This window comes from Oncorhynchus tshawytscha, linkage group LG07, assembly GCF_018296145.1.
Source record: "Oncorhynchus tshawytscha isolate Ot180627B linkage group LG07, Otsh_v2.0, whole genome shotgun sequence".
NCBI lineage: Eukaryota > Metazoa > Chordata > Actinopteri > Salmoniformes > Salmonidae > Oncorhynchus > Oncorhynchus tshawytscha.
In genome coordinates, this window is record NC_056435.1 from 26,499,295 (window position 1) to 26,513,223 (window position 13,929).

The following is a 13,929-nucleotide window of genomic DNA, read 5'->3' on the forward strand; positions in this document are numbered from 1 at the left end:
AGCGCAGCAATGCGCAAATGGTAATACACGCAAAAATTCCAAAATGGAAGTAGAGGGAAAACACTGGTCTAACGCACCCAACACATGCCAGCAGTTTCATATGACAGATGGAAATACACATCTGTTAAAAATTCAGATGTAATGTTTGCGTTTTGTGTGTGTGTGTGTGTGTGTGTGTGTGTGTGTGTGTGTGTGTGTGTGTGTGTGTGTGTGTGTGTGTGTGTGTAGAGACGGTGAAAAAGACAGAGCTAAACATTTCTGAAAGTAAAAAATATATATATATGTTTTATTGTCACACATTGGATAGGTGCAGTGAAGTGTGTTGTTTTACTCTGTCAGCCTTTATAGTTCTGAGTAGCTGATAGCGGGACATGTCTCGCATCTGCTATGAGCACTGCTCACACTTGGCGATAATGTCCGGGAGCGAGCAACCGTAAATCGAGTATGTGTTTGCGCTTTACGGGCTGCGGCGTTACGTTTTGCTCCAGGTTGGCTCAGATTTCCTACGAATGCACCGGAAGCCTTTAGATCGGGCTAAAAACACGTAGTGTTCAACAGGCTTCAAAGTTTGGCTGTGATTGGTTACACTGCCTACTATGCCAATTTCTCTGTATATAATGGGTCTTCACTTTTAAACTAGCAGAGATCCCACTCTGGAACTTTGATATGCTCTCTGCGCATGACACGTTTCAATCTGGCTCTTGGAATTATTTGGGTTGTCAATTCATTTTGGCCTGCATCCAAACCGCCCACGACGTGCTGCACTACAAGTCACAGCAAGCACTTCCAACATGCTGCATGCCACTAAACGCCGAATTGAATATGTTATCAAATCCTTTGAAAATATTTGTTTGGTTTGTTAGACCTACAGAAGTCCTACAAATTCTAAATCAAATAGCTAAAAGATCCATGACCATCTTAAAAACATGGCCACATGTTAGTTTACTAGATATCGCAAACCAAGGGCTTTAGAGACTTGGTTTATAGTTTAGACTAGGTTTGTGATCGTCTGTTACAAATCAGTCTGACAGTACTTCAGGTACTTGTGGTTTGAAGTGACTGAAATGCATCAGAAAGGTATTGAGAGGTCTAGAAGATCATCAGACAATCATGTTGGATGATATGTGCAGACAAAAACCATCATCATTGATGGTGTTCAATTTCAATTTGTAGGAATTAAACAGATACCGCTCTGTTTATTACAACCAGATCTAGCGGCAACCAGAGCAACACCTAGTTTGGGAAACGCTGGCTTAGATTTACAGGGGTTTGAGGCTGGCAAAATTATTATTGTGATTATAATGATTCATTGAGAATGTACCGTTAAACCCCCCCAAAAAAAGATATGTATTTTCCACATCCGGAAAATGCGCATTTTCAACGTCTGAAAAATATGTATTTTCGATGTCCGGAAAATACGTATTTTTAGCTTTCATTCAGCACCTAAAATGCACCTGACGTCAACGTCTGGAAAAGTCTTTTCAACATAATTTAGCTTACTGGGTACGCTACAGTACACATCCAGAAGTCGCTCTAACACAGAATAGAGAGGGGGAGAAAAGAGAGAGAAGGCTGTGTCTGACATTACAGAGCTGCTCCAAAAATAGCTCCCTGGCGCCCTGGCCTCCAGCTTGGTTGTCATGGTGATAGAACCACCAGCGCTATAAATAGACTATCAGCTCCAAATCTTCTGTGACTGGAGTGGGGCCAGAGAGAGGGAGAGACAGACATAGAAAGAAAAGAGGAGGAGGAGGAGAGAGAGAGAGAGAGAGAGAGAGAGAGAGAGAGAAAGAAATGCAGGGAGAGAAGAGGGGGAGGGAAAGGTGGAGAGAGGCCAGCAAAGGGAGGGGGCGAGCCCTCCCCAAAAAGGGCTGTGAAGAACAGAATGCTGGAAGGAAAGGGGCAACACAGGCTCTAAACAGGAGAGCATTCCAGAAATCACAACAGACTGAGATCTCAACAATTTAGCTACCTACGCAGACTAGGAAAGTTGTGAGACGAACTACAGTGTTACAGCCATACAGCTGGAACCAACAACTGTTTACCTATTCTCATGCTGGAAATGCAGTCAGCTTGATAAATAACTTAAGGATGATTTGATATATGCTTTGTGCAGTGTGTGAACCCACATGAACACACAAAATCAGGGCTTTCAGTTTGAAAAGCGTTCCTACACTCTCCTCAAACCCTGTTTCCAGTGAAACCTTTCTCCCCCTCCCTGCCTCCCTGCCTCTCTCTCTCTCTCTCTCTCTCTCTCTCTCTCTCTCTCTCTCTCTCTCTCTCTCTCTCTCTCTCTCTCTCTCTCTCTCTCTCTCTCTCTCTCTCTCTCTCTCTCTCTCTCTCTCTCTCTCTCTCTCTCTCTCTCTCTCTCTCCCACCCCATGTGATGACTCAGTGACTCAGTCACAGCCATTTTCTGTCCCTGCAAAGACACTACTACAAACTGGAGATGGAGAGAATGGGAGAGAAGAGTTTACCAAGAGAAGTGTTTAGAGGAGTAAAGATAGTGTGGCTTTGAGGGAAAGCTACGCCACATTATAGTAGCGTCAAAAGTGGAGAGCATTGACAGACCAGACTTGAATGGTCTATAGCTCAGCTGATACATACGACAGCGGCTAGGCTGCTCCACACAGCTCCATTTCCTCAGCATTTCCACAGAAAGCTCTCCACAGCAGCCTGAGGGGAACAGCTCAACAACCTCTCTCTGCGGCATTGCAACTTCACCTCCCAGTCTCGTTCACCCAATTATCTAGCGAGTTTAGGTGCAAACCGTATCAGGAAAGCTGAGCTACAAGATGAGGCCTAGTTTATCAAGTTTGGTATGGAATACAGAATTAGGCCAAAGCGAACAATTGAAAATGCATTTTGAGAGATTAATTATCAGACAAGACTGCAAAACTCCTAATGGATAGAGACATTTTTTTTTATATTGACATTTATTTCAAACACCCTTTTTTTGTGACATTCATGTAGGACTGAGATTTATGCAGGTTTACCATGCTCTCAGTAGATCTAAACCACAGAGCAAAATTGCTTGACATTTTACTTTGGGTCTCTGTTTGGTTTCCTATCTGTATTACCATATCGTCTTCATGTTCATGTTGGAACTTTTCAAGGCACGCCCCAAATTGACCCACAATTCATAACGGGATCCGGTAAAAGTTCCCCTCTCAAGAATCTGCGACGTAGCATGTTTTATCACTATTGTTGATGGAATTAAAATGTGGTGCTCAGTTACAGGAATACACTATGACCCCATTTTGACAACACAAATAAGGAACACTTGTAACAGCCATTTCAATACTTCTAGACATGTGACTGACATAAGAGGAGGGTGATCATATATGTGGTATGAAATGATGCAGATACATGTGGCACGCGATGCAATCCCATGGGTGTTGTGAAATAAATACTGAGCGGAGTATATTTCAGAATATTTCAGTGTTTTCGGACAATCAAAATGTTGCACTGTAAACTAAGAATAATTCACTTTCTGGCATTGCTAAAATGATTAAGATACAAAACATCCAGAATTAAAAACAACACAGACAACCACATATATATGACAGAAAGAGCCAAGAAGACATCAAAACCTAGCAATCTGACGATAACAGAAAATAAGGTATTCCATGCGCCTGCCTCCATCTGACTGAGGCCGCATTGCCATTTCAACATCCTCAGCCGAGTTCTTATCACACCCACAGAGAGCGGGGAACACTACAGAGGGAGGGCCTTGACATTCCCTCACCAACTCGGACAGAGATTTTAATTTCATGCCAACACCTTCATCAATGATGCTAAAGTTGTCTCTCTTTCCCCAACACACGCTCATTCTTTCTCCTTCTGCAGCTAGCTTGAGTTAAAAATAGCTCTCCCTCTCTCGGCTGCTCCGTTTACATAAGCATACAGCGGGGGGAGGGGAGCACTTCCGGTCTGGCCACCCAGCCCAGCATCTGATCCACAACACAGGCCAGGCTGCTAAGCTTCTGGGTGTGGGAGACTGGAGGATAGGGCTGACATACCTACCCCGCAATTCAGGAAAGACCTCTCTCTGTACGTCTCCATTTAGCCTGCACGAAACTGTCTGTCTGCCAGCCTGTCTTTGACGGTCCAGGAGCGGGTCCCATCCCGGTGCACAGAATAACAAACCAGAATTAGGGCTGGGCGATATGACCTAAAAATCATATCTCAATTTTTTTAAACTTACGGGTGATTCACGATATACGGTGCATTTGGAAAGTATTCAGACCCTTGACGTTTTCTACATTTTGTTACGTTACAGCCTTATTCTAAAATTTATTAAATAAAACTATTTCCTCATCAATCTACACACAATACCCCATAATGACAAAGCGAAAATAGGTTAAGAAAAATGGCTTAAATTAAAAACAGAAATACCTTATTTACATAACTGATCAGACCCTTTGCTATGAGACTCGAAATTTAGCTCAGGCACACACCTGTCTGTATAAGATCCCACAGTTGACAGTGTATGTCAGAGCAAAAACCAAGCCATGAGGTCAAAGGAATTGTCTGTAGAGCTCCGAGACAGGATTGTGTCGAGGCACAGATCTGGCGAAGGGTACCAAAAATGAGCAATAGGGGGAGAAGGACCTTGGTCAGGTAGGTGACCAAAAACCTGATGGTCACAGAGCTCTAGAGTTCCTCTGTGGAGAAGGGAGAACCTTCCAGAAGGACAACCATCTCTGCAGCCCTCCACAATTTAGGCCTTTATGGTAGAGTGGCCAAACGGAAGCCCTCCTCGGTAAAAAGCACATAACAGCCCGCTTGGAGTTTGCCAAAAGGCACCTAAAGACTCTCAGGCCATGAGAAACAAGAATATGTGGTCTGATGAAACCAAGATTGAACTCTCGGGCCTGAATGCCAAGTGTCACGTCTGGAGGAAACCTGGCATCATCCATACAGTGAAGCATGCTGGTGGCAGTATCATGCTGTGGGGATGTTTTTCAGCGGCAGGGACTGGGAGACTAGTCAGGATCAAGGCAAAGATGAGTGGAGCAAAGTACAGATAGATCCTTTATGAAAACCTGATCCAGAGTGCTCAGAACCTCAGACAGGGACGAAGGTTCGCCTTCCAACAGGACAACGACCCTACGCACACAGCCAAAACAACGCAACAATTTCTACAAACCGGTTTTTGCTTCATCATTATGGGGTATTGTGTGTAGATTGATGATTGAAAAAAACCTATTTCATAACATTTTAGAATACGGCTGTAACCTAACAAAATTTAGAAAAAGTCAAGGGGTCTGAATACTTCCCGAAGGCACTGTATATCCCTAATTACATTATTTTATAAAAAATTGTTTAACCTGCTTTTTTTTGCAATAATCAATGATCTGGCTTTCAAGACCGTCTAAGAAAATAAAAAATGGTGTTACAAATGTAACCAGAACTGTGCCACAACGCACATCCACTAATAATGACTAACTTCTGGCAGCAGACATTATAGAACATTAACACAGGTCTCATAAACAATCTCTCAAGCACGAGCCCAAGGCTAGTGTGTAGGCAGGCTAATCTTTTCTATTGAAAGTCTAGTCAACTTGGAGCTAGTTGCTGGTTGACGAGGTAGAACAGTCGAAACGTTAATTAAGAATGCCCCCTCTCGACTGTCTCCAACTGATGGAACAACACGGCCTGTTCACTTTGTTTCGATGTTGAAATCAAGTGGCCTACCTGGACAAGATGATGCTTATTTCTCAGAATGAGAACGAGTTGCCAACTCCTGATATAAATACCTATTTTTATGCTATTTGCGCATTTATAAAACACAGACTCGACAGGTAGCACATAACAGTATGTGGCTACAACGCTGCTAGCAGTACCTGGTACTGCAATGCTGCGCGCGGCAGTAACTGCGCTGTTCCACATTTTGGGAGTTGAGACATAAAACGGGTATCGTTACAAAAGGTTAAGTTCTCCTCCATTAATGAAATAATGTCTCAGTGTGTTTCGTGTCGATATGACCGATTTAAGTTGGACCAAACCTCAAATGCAAGTCGCGAGTTGAAACGGCTTGCTGTCAGAGAGGAAGAAGTGATATTCTGTCTCTTTGTTGTTGTGAGTGGCAGGGTGGAGGGGCTTGGGGTCTGTGTGCGAGTGGGAAGTTGCACAAGTGCACATAGCACAGAAGAAGCGAAGGAGACGAGACCAAAAAAGACAAAACACTAATCAAATTTGGGGAAAAGTAAAAGCTTGATCCTTGCGATACAAGCATTTGGAACATTGTACTGAAACATACATTAGAAAGACTCAAATGAATTCGATATATTACCCGGCCCGAACCAGCATCACATCTTGCTGCAAAGCACCAAGAGCATCTGCCTTCCAAGAACTCTGGGTTCATGTGACCAGTGCATGACTTACAACAGAGGAAGGCCCGACGGAGATCAAAGGACGGATAAGAAAGAATTCCAGAAATGACAAGCTAGGAGCCGAGGAGGAAGGAAAGGGGAAACTCTACTGTAAAAAGCTCTCCCAACACAGCAGCAATGAACCTGTACTGTAAGTGCGCAAATCAACAGCTACACCTATAAATTCCATACTGTAAGACACAATCTCAACAACAGCCATACTGTGCATTGGGGTTGCCATTGTCAGCTGGACAAATACAATAAGTTTGCAAATGGGAAAAAAAACATGAAAAAAAAAAACGTGCATACTAAAACAGTACTCGAGTTCGAGTCTTGAATTGATGATATGAATTCCGAGTAAGCGTCGAAGAATGTGTTACACAGCACGTTACGCAGAGGGACAACGGCTGGGTACTTACTACTGTGCACAGTCGATCAGCTGGTACTCATTGGATCTCTCGAAGCAGGCCTTCACCCCCTCGTCTTGCCATAGGTTCTTTGCATGCTCATAGAACTCCTGTAGAACAACACAACACAGAGAACTGGATCAGGACAGTCCATGGCTAGAGAAGAGAACCGGTTGCTCAGATTAGAGAAGTCCTTTTTTAGCTCCCATATTCATTGCATTCAGGCATTCAATAGCCAAAATGTACACCTAGGCCCTGCCCCCTAGGCACTCATCGAGATCTGAAATTGTTATTGTTGAGCAATACGGTGAACATTTCACCTAGCCTATCAGAAGAAAATATTTGTCAATGATTTCTTAAATCTAACCTATCCAGGCTTTTGCTCTAGTCCTATTATAGCACGCCTCGCCAGCTAATCCTGAGGACGAGATCATTAGTGTGAACATATGTGTTTAACTTAGACTGAAACAAAATCATACAGGAGCTGCCCAGGAGGGTTGGCCATCCCTGGGCTAGCATGGAGGCTAGGAGTCGATTTGGAATTCAACTTTATTTCAACCAATCAGAACGCTTTTTTTTTTAGTCTGTAAAATAACATATTTGGGCCAGGCATTGCATGTGTATTCCTTTTAGTGGTCTCATTGAACCTACAGCTGTACCCATCCCTTCGGGAAGATGCTGCCATGTTGACATTGGTGAGTGGAGGACAGAGTGGGCGCAGGACACGAGACCAAACATTCTTCAAATCAAGAAGCCTACACAGGAACAATGAGGGACAGCAACACGATAACAAAACATAACTTTTCCTTCTCAACTGATAAGGATTCTCAACTAGGCTTCCTCATAAGGTTCTACAGCTGCACCATCAAGAGCATCCTGACAGGTTGCATCACTGCCTGGTATGGCAACTGCTCGGCCTCCGACTGCAAGGCACTACAGAGGGTAGTGCGAACACCCAGTAAATCACTGGGGCCAAGCTTCCTGCCTTCTAGGACCTCTATACCAGGCGGTGTCAGAGGAAGGCCCTAAAAATTGTCAAGGACTCCAGCCACCCTAGTCATAGACTGTTTTCTCTGCTACCGCACGGCAAGCGGTGCCGGAGCACCAAGTCTTCTAAACAGCTTCTACCCCCAAGCCATAAGACTCCTGAACACCTAATCAAATGGCTACTCAGACTATTTGCATTTGCCCCCCCCCCCTTTACACCGCTTCTACTCTCTGTTGTTATCACCTATGCATAGTCACTTTAATAACTCTACCTACATGTACATATTACCTCAACTAACCGGTGCCCTGCACATTGACTCTGTACCGGTACCCCCATGTATATAGTCTCGCTATTGTTATTTTACTGCTGCCATTTATTTCTTATTCTTATCCATATTTTTTTTAAACTGCATTGTTGGTTAAGGGCTCGTAAGTAAGCATGTCACTGTAAGCTCTACACCTGTTGTATTCGGCACATGTGACAAATACAATTTGATTTGACAATAGTAAGACAAAGGCCTACATGACAATTGATATAACTACCAACATGCAAACAAAACAGAAATGTTACTATCTGTCAGTCTCACTCTGAACACACTGCAATCCTGACATTCAGTTTTGTAGTAAATCAACGAGCATTTGAATGCTAGTGATTCAGTAGCAGGGCCAGGTGTTTCACCTAACCACATTGCCTAACCAGGTAGGCTAAAACTCCTGTCCCTATTCACAAGGTATCCCATCAGCTACACAGCTGAGGACAGACAGCGAGGAGAGGAGACATCTGAGGAAAATTAACATAGAGTTTCAGCAAATTCACTGAGACACGGACAGAATTTTACTGAGACGCAAGGCCGTTACATAGAATAAGCCAAACTCTTTAAGGGTTGGTGGCTGTACAATGGTAAGGAAAACACCAGATAAAGTATATTCAGGACATCAGCGAAGCTCAGCAGCCCTCTCCTTCTCTACAGGGTTTCCTCCCCCCGTCAGTCTCCCTGTTCCCTGTCAGAAGCCCAAGCAGAGCGGAGCGGCAGGCAGAGCGAACCAGTCAGACTGGTTCCTGGTAGGCCCTAGCCTAGGGCCAGGAGATGGGAGGGAGGGGGAGAGGGAGAGGGAGGGAGGAGGCAGAGGCCTATCAGATAGTCCTTCTCTGCCCAAAACACACACAAACCCACATTAATGTAATGCATTAGACGCTTCAGAGTAGTCAATAGCCACAGACATTCCAATCCCCCATATTGACATAGATTCCCTTGGCACAGCAACAGACCATATAAAATATCTCCAAATCTATAGAAAGCATCAGGGCAAACTCTAACCTAATGTTGTAACTAGGGCTGTGATGGTCATGGAATTCTGGATGATGGTAATTGGCCAACCGAATGACCGTGGTCTCTGTCATAACCCTTCTCCTTTCCTCCACTCCTGACTATGTGCTGCCGTAGAAATCAATGATGGCATTCAAGTCGATGATGGCCTAATGGGGTGGATTGGCGGCCATTGCGAATGTAGGCTAACCGTAGGAGCAAAGCAGGAAGTAAAAGCAGGAAGTAAAAGCAGGAAGTAAAAGCAGGAAGTAAAAGCAGGAAGTAAAAGCAGGAAGTAAAAGCAGGAAGTAAAAGCAGGAAGTAAAAGCAGGAAGTAAAAGCAGGAAGTAAAAGCAGGAAGTAAAAGCAGGAAGTAAAAGCAGGAAGTAAAAGCAGGAAGTAAAAGCAGGAAGTAAAAGCAGGAAGTAAAAGCAGGAAGTAAAAGCAGGAAGTAAAAGCAGGAATGGCACGCACCAATATCTGCTGTGATTTGTTGATTCAACTCAGCGGACATTACAAAAACTACATTGCGTGGCATGAGCCACATCAGTCGACATCATTTGAATGAACATTCTATATTACCGTGGGAAATGATTGCATCACCGTACCAGGCAGCCATTGCGAGTGTACCCATAGATGCGTTAAAGGAGTCAATGGAACGCAGACGTTCCATTGACCAGATTGGCGCACCTTCAACAAATCTGATCCAACAAAGTGGATATTCGTCAAATCCGTCAAGATTTTGTTTTATTGTAACAGGCCAACAATATCCTTACTTAAGTCCGATTTGGATATATTTGGCCGTTTTCGCTGCATAACATGTAGTAGTCGTCCCTTTTCAGGTGTAGAAGAAGTGACTGCTAAACGCTAACTCTCGTTCGTATACGCTGGCTGGCATAGGTAGAGTACAGAAATTGGTGATGACAGTCAGTCTTTTTAAAAAATTTTTACTGTAAAGCAGTTGATTGGTAACGATGACATGAACATCTGCTTGTGTTGGGGTTGACATCCGTACAAGCATTATACACATATAAACAACAGCCTAAATGTAGACTTATTATTGCTGGGGGGACAATGAGGAGACTCATTATCTTTCCCCCACGGCCGTACCCCACGTGTTTCCATTGCAATTTCATTGTTTTGGTCGAGTTCGATTGACCTCTTTACCGCTTCTATGAGTTTAACATTTTTTTTTTAAAGTTGACCTTTCAAATTGCCAGGGTTAGAGGTTCTAAGCCCATTCTATTCATTGTTTGCTTTAACACCTTGCTTATTTCAGCAAGAGGCAACAAAGTTTATTCACGTTGTTAAGAGTCCATGTTATCGCGGAAACTGCCTCAACCCCATGAATGCCCGGCCATCCCATCTTCAGTCAGCTGTTGTCTCCCCCAAAAATAATATATATATCATCGGGGCATGGACTCTCCTGCGTTCCACGCGGATATTGGCCCATGTTGACTCAAATGCTTCCCATAGTTGTGTCAAGTTGGCTGGATGTCCTTTGGGTGGTGAACCATTCTTGATACACACGGGACAAAGTTGAGCGTTAACAACCCAGCAGCGTTGCAGTTCTTGACACACTCAAACCGCTGTGTCTGGCACCTATTAACATACCACATTCAAAGGCACTTAAATATTTTATCTTGCCCATTCACCCTCTGAATGGCACACATACACATTCCATTTCTCAATTGGCTCAAGGCTTAAAAATCCTTCTTTAACCTGTTTCCTCCCCTTCATCTACACTGATTGAAGTGGATTTAACAAGTGACATCCATAAGGAATCATAGCTTTCACTTGGTCAGTCTATGTCATGGAAAGAGCAGCTGTTCCTAATGTTTTGTACACTGAGTATATATATATTTTTAAACAGTTATGACAGTTATTTTACTTCATCCATAACCATTTGTGCCTGCCCTAGTTATATCTTCTGATTCATAATCAGAAAACGTTATTACATATTGGTCATACATCACTTTAGAAATTACATTTCATCTGGATTGGAATTTCTGGCTTACTTGCATTGAACATCTTTACATGCCTTGCTTGCTTACCTGGCTGCCTGCCTGCCTGCATGCCTACCCTGCCTGTCTGCCTGCCTACCCTGCCGGTCTGCACGCATGTCTACCCTGGGAACATACAGTTTGGAGTGAATCCCTGAGGGTCCTGGTGTTTCAGAGGGGAACTCCCATCAGACCCATTTAGTGTTGTTAAACACAATCAGTGTTAACAGGCACCGGCCATGCATCTCTCAGGTGAGAGCCTCATTCAATTGTGAGCATCCCAAGGGGAGGACACCTGCTAATTACTGAACCACAAAACAGACAGACAGACAGACACCATACTGTCGTAGCTACCATGACTGATGTCATGTTCCACTAGGAAGTTATTGGCCCAAGTTTCAAGTTTTATAAATAACATGTACGGAATATGCATGGCATACATCGTCCAACGACATGCTTACTTGCAGGTTCCTTCTCAACAATGCAACAACAATAAGAAATATAAGAATAGGAACATGAAGCAAATGGCTCAGTAGAATATAATAAACATTTTAGTGTAAGTATAACACAGGAAGACACAATTTATAATCCAGTATTTTCACATATTTACCCATTCCTCCATTCACTGACTGGGCCTAATCCATCCTGCCTCATCTTAAGAGTTCTTCCTTTTGAAATTCAAAAACGTAGACCTATATCAACTTAGCAGCCAGTTTGACTAATATTCATAGTTTCAACAGTTTGAAAACTTTGAGATGGAGATGATCCTTTGGGACATGAACTCTGATTAAGACAACAGTATCCAATTAGTTCAAACCAGACTGTTTTAGCCCACTGAGCTAAAGACACAAATCTACAGGTTCCAGTCAAAGCTACTCATCAAGTGAGTGTGGTCCATTGGACCACCTCTTTTACTGCAGCCTCCAGAAGGTGGCTACCTGACGTGCACCGTCAGAGAAAAACCCTGAAACATGCCCACATGACAGGGATAGTGTGCGATTTTCTTTTATTCGAAAAGTACTTACCAATGTAAACTCAAAATCCTTCTGATTTACTAGGTTCAGGATGTATTCGATTCGGAACTGGTGTGCTGGGTTGGCTAACCGGACTGGGGGTGTGAGTGTATTCATGGCTGTCACTATAGTCTGAAATGAAGGAAAAATAGAAAGACATAGCTTTTTAAAAAAAACAATACTGAGAAAAACTTAAATATTATTTTCAAAATTGATACATCAAAACATTTGAAAAATGTCCTCTATTGGGCTACTAGTACTGACTACTCATATAAGAGGGAGGAAAACAGCAGAAAACAGTACCAATTACTTACCTCAATAGCTTCCTTTATATTATTTTTTATGTCTTGAATTTTCTGTTTTTTCTCCCTGAGAAGCATGAAAATTAGGAAGTCAGTAACCAAATATAATCAAAATCAACATAAAGGCGTAGTAACACCCTGAAAAGTAGAATGGCAGATTGGCAATCTTTACTCATGGCTGAAGTCAGCAACCCCCCCAAAAAGGGCCCAACCACACAAATTTCATATCCATCAAAAATTGAGCCAATGGTTTTGCTATGGGGCTCATGTGTTGATGGATGACGGAGAGACAACGTAATTTGGATAGACGGACAGATACATAGTGCATTCTTCATGCATTTCATCAGTCTCTGTGTAGCTGGGTTGAAGGAATTTAGGAGTTGCCGTGAGCAAGTAAGAGCAGTGTACTGTATGACTGAGAAGAGACTCCACCACATTCCTCATGCGAAGACCCCGAAAACAATCGTTAAAAAATAAATAATAACTGCCATACCAATCTCTTCTCACCTCTGCCATATCACTCTTCTCCTCTATCTGCTCCTCCATTCTTATCCCCTCTCCCTATTATTCTGTCACGCCCTACCGCCATCTCCTTCCGTCCTCCTCATCCTGCTCTCCAGGACCTAGCACTGACTGGCACTACCCGTCCCCCTTTCAGTAGGTAGGAAAAACATTCTGGTCTGAAGGGCAAAGCAGAGGCAACAACCCTGAACCGAAGCAAGTATTTATCAATCGGCTACACCGGGGTGTACGGCTGTGGAACACTAAACACACAACATCTGTCCTGAATTGACCATCAAGACAATCTGTATAAAGGTCCCTGCTATAGACTGACTGATCTGTGTGTGCACAAGTGATTGTCTGCAAGTGTGTCGGTGTGTAATGTTTACCTACTAAGGTATATGTTTTGAAATTGTGCTTTGTATTAGGTGATCTGTATTATATGGCATGCATTTAACGTGTGAGCAGTGGTGTGTGTACGTACATACACGAGACAAATTTCTCCTTAGGACAATGAAGTTGATCTGATCTTATTTAGCCATATGTGGAAGCCAATAGGGCTGTGAATTCCCAGGGACCTCACGATACGATGTTAATCACTATTCTTAGGTGCCGATGCGATGTATCGCGGTTCTATATGTGTTGCGATTAGACACTGTGATTGTATTGCGATTCGATCTTCCAAACATATTGCTTATCATATGCCTGCTGCAGCGGGACAAGAGAGAGCCATGAGAACAAGTTTTGATCTGTCATGGAAATAAAAGTGCTGGGGGAAAAATATGTCTACCTATTTAAAAAGAAGATGAGAACAAGCTATGAAGGACAAATACTGGAGTTTTGGTGCAGGTACAGGTAACTTGCAAAAATAATACTGCGATAGTCAAAACAATACGACATATTGTCAAAAATATTAATACTTTTTTCCATCATCAGTAAGAGCCAAGGCCTTTTGACTTATGTGTTTCCTCTGGAGAAGAAAATTGTAACAGTAGGGGAAGAAATAGAAAATGTAGTAGAAAGGACTGAGAAA

At 43.1% G+C, this 13,929-nt stretch overlaps 1 pseudogene; it reads right to left on the bottom strand.

Annotated features, from left to right (window-relative positions):
* The window catches only part of LOC112254226, a 46,114-nt pseudogene that overhangs the window by 11,210 nt on the left and 20,975 nt on the right, over nt 1-13,929 (bottom strand).